Source organism: Pithys albifrons, chromosome 4 (assembly GCF_047495875.1).
Source record: "Pithys albifrons albifrons isolate INPA30051 chromosome 4, PitAlb_v1, whole genome shotgun sequence".
Lineage (NCBI taxonomy): Eukaryota > Metazoa > Chordata > Aves > Passeriformes > Thamnophilidae > Pithys > Pithys albifrons.
In genome coordinates, this window is record NC_092461.1 from 20,001,626 (window position 1) to 20,009,621 (window position 7,996).

A 7,996-nucleotide genomic window follows, 5' to 3' on the forward strand; every position below is an offset into this window, starting at 1 on the left:
CTATTTTGTTCTACGGTATTCAAGGTAGTAGATAGTCCATCTTTTGCGTATTGATAGGCAAAAACATTTTGGAATACTTTCTTGGATGTGGTCATATTGCTGCCAAAAGAGAGCAAACTGAACTTGAATATGATTTTGTAGTGTTAAAAACATAACTAGATTTGTCTTCCTTCCTTAGAGCACAATCTCAGCACCATACTCAAGGAGATCTGCAGACAGATTCCATGACAACAGAGTTCAGCCTGGAAGAAAAAAATAGGACCTTCTGAAAACTTGCTGAGAGTTCCCTTGTTACAAAGTGCAAGCAAAGCAAAGAACAAAAGCTTAAAATATGAATGTAAAAGTAATGCAACATCAAGAGTAATAACAATTTATGGATATAATTTTTTCCTCTGCAGATGGTAATTATTATTTATGATCAGTAAGTTTTCACGGTTGCCCTCACTGCTGTTTCTAAACGTAAAGCAAGGTTAAATGCAGCTGATAACTCTAAAGGGAAGTAGACAGTCTGTCAACTGAATTCAAAAGGTTGACAAAGCAGAGGCACCATATCAAAACAATTAGAAGATCCACAACATTTAATTATAAAGAATGTCCTTATAGCTGAGCTCAGAAACAGAGTATTGTTGTAGTATCTGTACAGTCATAGTGCAGGCAATATATCCTAATGGATTTCTTAGCTAATGAAGAATGACACAGAATGCAAATCTCTCATTAATCTGGATTAAGCAGAGAAAACAAACTTGTTTTAAACCTAGCCTTATAAACAGAAGGTCTAATCCTGAGCCTGCTTATATAGGGGTGTTAAACTAAATACAGTAGAAATGGTGTGTTTGCTCAGTGGTGGAGAACAAAGCAGGAGGCAGTCCTACAGACTGCCAGTGAGGGGGTTACTCTTTGCAGTGAAATATGAGTCATGGGATCACACAAGCAATTAATAAGCCAAAATCAACACAGGCGGGGAACATTAGGCTCATTTGTTTAATTATTCACTACAGGCAAAATCTGTTGTTCATTTGATTTCAGAATCTGGGCAGCACCATTTTACGCTGGACCGGTCCCCATTCAGATCTGCCTCTAGACCAAACAAGGGAGTTTCTGATCCAAGCAATGGCCACATCTAAGAACTTTGGATAAAGTAGTTATTTAGCTTTTGTCTAGGAGTTATGAACTGTCTGCAAGGTATAATGGCTTAAATTGACACATGCCAAAAGATCACTAAACTTTCAACAGCTGTATTATGTATCAAAAAGCATTTTTATATATAACATTCACAGGAAAAACAATAACAGACTAAAATGAGATTCATTCAAACACTCAGGAATTTGGTAAGAATCCTGATTATTGTTTTTTGAAGAACGTTTATGTCATTAACATACTCCAGTTTGGCTACATAGAAACATTTCATTCAGATGTGTCAGTGTAAACAGCAGTTTAAATGGAGCATTTTACCCTGTTTTGTAGGAAGGTTTTGAAAAGATAAAGGTTATTGGGTTTGACCATCAGAATTTGTGTGGCTGCAGAAAATTTTATTCTGTGACATTCTTCCAAAGACTTGCATTCAGCCCACTCTGAGCAGAAAGATGCCCACACTTCCAAATCTGTCAGGATTATTTTGCACAAAGGGAGACTAAGGTATCATTTATCTTTTGACCACAAAACAATGACTGATAAGAAACCAGTGCTGAATTTTGCTAATTATTTTCTAAAGGAAAGATGAAATCATCTAGCATCCCCCAGGTATTAACAGTGGGATCTGGCCATCGAACTGACTCAACATTTGGATGAGGAAGAGAGAACTGGTGGCGAATGTCAGGCATCAGCTTTTCTGCAACAATGAAGAAAATAATGATTAGCTAGATAAAACTGTTGCTAGCTCGATATATACACTAAGCAGAGTTAAAAGGAAAGACTCTGCAATATGTTCCTGTGAACATACTCAGGCACTTAGTGGATGTCTGGATGTTCAGGAATCCTGACCTCTTTCAGCTGGTCTGTGGATTTCAGTATTTAAGTAGCTGAGCAGGAGCTTGCAGGCTCAGCACTTCTGTGCATCAGGCCACCTGTTGAAGTGCCTAAATATAGTCCTCTGAGCTTAACCTCAGGCTTGACAACCTTGGCTATTACAAACTGCTATTGCACCTCTAGCAGTTATTCAAAAAGCAGTTCAAGGCTCCCGTGGGTCAGGGAATTAGCAGGAAGACAACCCCAGCTCTCTCCGTGCAGAGAGAAAGGCAAAGCTGAATGCATTAGCAAATAATATAATGAGATTTGGCAAATAGCTGAAGCATGAGGAACTTATTGTTACCACTTAACACTAAAGCTGATGCCCAGCTGAAGCTTGCCACTAAATTGGTGATGTAAACTGAAATGTATGCACTTCTTTAAGTGGCTGTATCATGTTTATGCTACCAAAGGATAAAAATCTCACTGCAGTATATAGTTCAAACGTGGAAACTCATAAAATTTCTCCAGTACTGGATACATCTCTTTGTCTTGCCTTGTAAACATTGACTTGGTTTAGGAGCTGCAAAAGTGATTGGAGAACAGATTGTAGTGATTAAAATTAATTAGGTACTCTTTAACTTCTGAAAATTTAATTATTATGCACAGGGATGCTTGTATGTGACCACTTGTTTTTCAAACAAGATCATTGCAGTATAAGTAGATAGATCTGTGTATGCAGCTGCACAGTAATTAAGGAGACTCACACCAGCCTAGTTATTCCAATGCTGTGGAAGTGACCACTTGCAATCTTAAAAACACAACAAACAAACCCTTTTATATTGCTAGGTCTGCAGAGATGTAACATTTGTGTACATTTCTGTATATATTATGTAAACAGCACTACTACCCTCTAAAGTGAACACAGCCCTTGTATTAGCAATTTTCACAAGATCATCAGGAAGCATCTTGTCAATATCATTAGCTTGCCTCATTTTCAGAGTAAGAGAGAAAACAAGAATCTGGATTCTCAGAACACTTGGTAAGCGTAAACAAAAATACCACGGTGGGACTATCACTTTTCAATGGAAAAATAATACTGTTTTTCTGTCTTGAATGCCAGGGGACCTATTGGGAACACGTGACAGAACTCAGGGAAAGAATAGAGTGTTACAAAACGAAACGCCAGTGCAGTTACAGTAATCGACGTGCTGCTCTGCTGGGGGTCTTGGTCAGACACCACAAGTCCTGGAAAACACTTTCAGCTGGTCTTGATTAAGCAAACACTGCCAGCATAAGCAGTAAGATCTGGTTCCAGCGAGATCTTTGAACCTTGTTTATGCCTAGCTGCCCCCAGCAGCAGCCACCTGACAGTCGGTGATGTTCCACCAGCCCCTGCCGAGCATGCTGGATGCTTCCTATCACGCAGACAGGGAAGCACAGCCTGCAGCCAGGGCAGCACAGCCTGAAGCCAGGGCAGCACAGCCTCCATCCAGGGAAGCACAGCCTGCAGTCAGGGCAGCACAGCCTCCATCCAGGGTGCCCAACATGACCACAGGGAAACAAGCGCTGGCTCCTGTGCTGTGTGCTCTGACAGCTCTGTGCCTCACATCCATGGCCACTGTGTTACTGCCTCTGGCAGGGTGCAGACCAGTCATACAGTATCTCTGGTTTTATACCCTATAGTCATTATAGGAGAAAGTAACTCCTCAGAGACATGTTACACTCACAGAGGGCTCCTGAACTGTTAGACAAATAACTTCTTTGCTACCAACTTTCATATGCAAATATTTTTCAATGAACCTTACACTTAAACAGAAAAGTTGAAGATCACTCAGAGTCAAGCTGCAGGACCTTTCTTGTCTGAGGGATTGCAATATGCCTGGAATAGAGGTTCTGGTCCTTTTTACCTTCAGTTAATTGATTACCAATTAACTTGAGTTAACCAAATTCAACATTAAGTGCTGGTCTAGACATGCCACAAATGTTTGTTCCAGGACATTCAGAAGAAAAACCACAAGTATTTGAATCCTGAAGGAAAAAAATGTGTGGAATATCCAGACTAGCATTAGCAATTGTGCTATTAGGTCAAGTGAGCATTGCAATTAATTACTGTGGGGTAAAGGGTACTAAAAATGCTGGCACTGACATTACCTAATAAATTTGGTGTTCCAGATTGCCACTGACAGAAAATTAATTATTTCATGTCACTGGGAGCTGGTCACTATATATGTGAGGATTCACTGATCTCAGAGTATAAAGTTATAATAAATATGTAAATGCCTTGGGTAAAATAAACTTACTACACAAACATTAGCAACTTTCTTGTTTGTAATTTCTATGTGTTACTTAAAGTACTAACAATGTATTTACATTACATCTTTGCTTTGGTATGTTAATTAACTTAAGCTTAACAGTCATAAACCACCAGGAATGTAATGAAGAAAACTAGTATTTGCTTTACTACCTTTTTCCATACTTTAAAATATTGATGTAAGCTCAGTTTTTACATTCTTATGCTTTTACCATCTTTTAAGTCTCCCCACTTTGTCTTCTTGAATCTTTGTTCTTCATGGGTGGGAGCAAGCAGCTCTACATCTCAACCTGTTCCAATTAAAGTAATATAAAAAACAACATTGTAATATTTTCTTTGACTGACATCTCCAAGAAATAAGTGTTATGATCAAATGATAAGACAGTTTCTGCCTCATGCACAGCACATATATGTTTTTAGTCACAGCCTCCCACAGCTCTGCTGCCAGCTAAGTGGGATATGTTATGGTATTTGCAGTTTGCACCTAACATTTTATCCCCTGCCTTTCCACAGGCAAACCTTTTAGTTTCCTTGTGTTATGTGAAAAAGCAGTGGCAGATGTCTGGCCTTTGGCTTTGCCACAGACATGTAAATCATGGAGTCTCACAGAGGAGGAGTAATTAGCATAATGCTGCTCTCTGGGGAGTGGGCCTTTGAGAAAGGCCCTTTGAGCTCAGGGCATGAAGAATCCTGTCGGCAGCCACAGTGAAGGGGCACGGTGTCTCCCCTCTACCATCCAATACAGTGCTTGTAGAGCAAACCATGTGAGCCTCATTTCAGAGTACATGTCCTCATGAGTTTGGGAGAGGAGGCTGTCAGACAAGTTGCCTCTCATCCAGGCTGACCTAACACAACTAACAAATGGAGATTCCCCCTGTGATGCCAGCTTCCAAAACTCCTTTCTCTCTCTGTCCTGTACAAGGCAAACTGTCTCAGAAAATCGTATCACAACCCCATATGTAAGTCAGATGTGTGAAGAAAGGCATGACAGCACCTTTCCGTATTTAAAGGGGGCTTATGTAAAGGAGGGAGAGGGACTTTTTCATGGGCATATAATGATAGGACAAGGGGGATTAGTTTTAAACTGAAAGAGGGCAGGTTTAAATTAGACATTAGGAAGAAATTCTTTACTGATGAGCGAGTGCTGAGGCATTGGAACAGGTTGCCCAGAGAAGGTGAGGATGCCCCATCCCTGAAAGTGTTCAAGGTCAGTGGGGCTCTGAGCTACCGGGTCTAGTGGAAGGTGTGTCTGCCCATGGCAGAGAGGCTGGGACTAGATGATGTTTAAGGTCTGCTCCAAACCAAACCTTTCTGTGATACTGTGATATACAAGACAGTGGATTCATCAGCAGTGGTAAAAACAAGGCCACTCCATAAGGAAGAACAAGCTGGGAGCTGAGGATGATTGTAACACACACAAATCTCACCAACAAAAGAGCCCATGATCAGGGGCAGTCAGAGAACAGGAGAGTTACAGGCTTCACCGTCACCCCACTAAGCACAAGGAGGTGAAATAAAAAGTCAACTCCTAGATCATCTCAGGAAAACCAGTAGCAATTTGGAAAGACCAGAAGTTGAAAGGAGGTTTGCTGTCAATGAGAGGTACTGGTCAAGTCTTACTCTGGCAGCTGTTGAGCTTCTGCTGAAATTAGTTGAAGTAAAGAAAAAGTATTTAAAACCTGATTGGTGTGATGCTAGAGGTCTTGTTACAGGATTTCATTCACTCTCCTTATGAATGAAACAAAAATGGGGAAGAAACCAGTCTTTCACAGACCCAAAGAACACCTGAGATTGAAAGAGGCCTTTGGCAGTCATCTTGTCAAACCCTCTTGCTCAAGAGCATAGGTCCATGTCCAGATAGCTTTTAAATATCTCTAAGGAGGAACACAGTTTGGGGTTGGTGCAATGACAAGGGAGTTCACACTTGGAGGAGACCCATGAGTTTCTTCCAATATCTGGCTTTGGTTTGGGCCTCATCAATCCTTCATGGTAGGAAAATTGTTGCCTATTAAGACCTTTGAGGCATTGGCAAGAATCTGGGCTTCCCCAGAGTAAAATGATGGTTATGAAGGAAAGATAAATGATGTTGATGACTCTTTTTTTTTTTTCTGAAAGTCAACTGAAAACTACCTGATTCTATTATTTAAAGCTGTCATGGTTAGACTATATGTGTAATCTGGGAGATTCCTCCCCCACTACCACTTTTGAGTCCATTGCCATTTCTGTAAATTCAAGGAAATCAACTCCCTTGCTTTTTTTTAGTACTGTCCAGATCAGATTACCTGTTAGATAACCTTTTCATCATATCAAATTAGTAGCTGCAAAAGCCTTCACATCCTTTCCCTAGAACATACTTGCTGTTATGCATCATTAGTTGTATAGCTGTTTTTCCTTGAAAAACACCTCTTTCAGAAAAAGAAAAGGGACTTTAGGCCTTTGGTTGTAGTTTATAAACTTCTTGATTACCAATCAAAGTTCTTATTTAGTGTCCGAGTTTATGTCATCTGATAGCTGTGCTTCCTGGAGGCATTGTATCCCTATATATACACTTACTGCTTATTCTCTATGTGACTTTTTTTAGACTCTTCTATATTCTGAATAACAGGTTATATGAATGCAGTGTCTCACTCTTTTATCTGGATTTTGATTTTCTCAGATTTCATTTTACCTATAGAATGGTAAATTAGAGCCTCAGATGGATTCAACTCATTATGAATCAGCTATTTTTTTTTTTTGAGACTAGCAAAAAAAGCAAAGTTATGGAAACATCTTCTTTCCCAATTGCACTTTTCATGCTTAGTTTCATAATAATACCTAGATATCAGTGAGGAATGAGGTCTCACTGTTGTAAGGCTTTTTCCAGCTACGCATGAGAGTGTCTCCACTAAAGTGATTATAATATAACAGCTAAAATAGACACAAAATGAAAATAAAAATTAAAAAGGAAGCAGGAGCTCTTTCTGGAGCTCAGCAAACTTGGGAAGACCTGGCAAAGGGGGTAACAGAAAGCTGTCACATCCTCAGGTAACTGCCTACCCATAAGGTAAGCCAAGTAGTCTCCTTGTTTAAACTGCTGGTGCCTCTAATTTCCAAACGTACGGAAAAATATTTTAAAAATCTGGATATATATGAAGACTTAGATGCTCTCAAAGCTTCAATTCCTCAGTATGGAAGCAACAGCTTTCCTAACCTAGAAAAAACAAGGGCTGATTTTTTCACCCAGGTTACTTCAGGTCAGGGAAGTGCACAGAGTAGCACTACATGTAAGATGGCTGTGATAAGTTCTTTTTTTAGATAAGAATCATTATTTACTATTTAAGGGATCAAATACAGGCTTTGTGCAGCTACTGTGCTTGGAAGAAAGGGAACCAGTGAGGCCTTACTGTGCTAAAGGTGACTAATTTCTTTACTAGACGTAGAGTGCCACCTGCAGCATCAACTTTGAAGATGAAAATGAGATAAATAAAGCTGTAGCCACAACCAAAGTGACTGTAATATTGTTATTTAAATAGCATAATGGAAAATCCGCAGGATTGAAATTGGAGAGCATTTAAACAAAAATCAAAACAAAACAAGGTGCTTCTTATTTGTCTTTAAAATGAAATAGAGAAATTAATGAATAATCCAAACAGGCAAATGAATTGAGAAAGCCGGTACATCAATTAGTAAGAAAATATATTGTGAATTTTTAGGTGGGATATATCCAAAAGTATATGTGAAAAGACATCATGAATACCA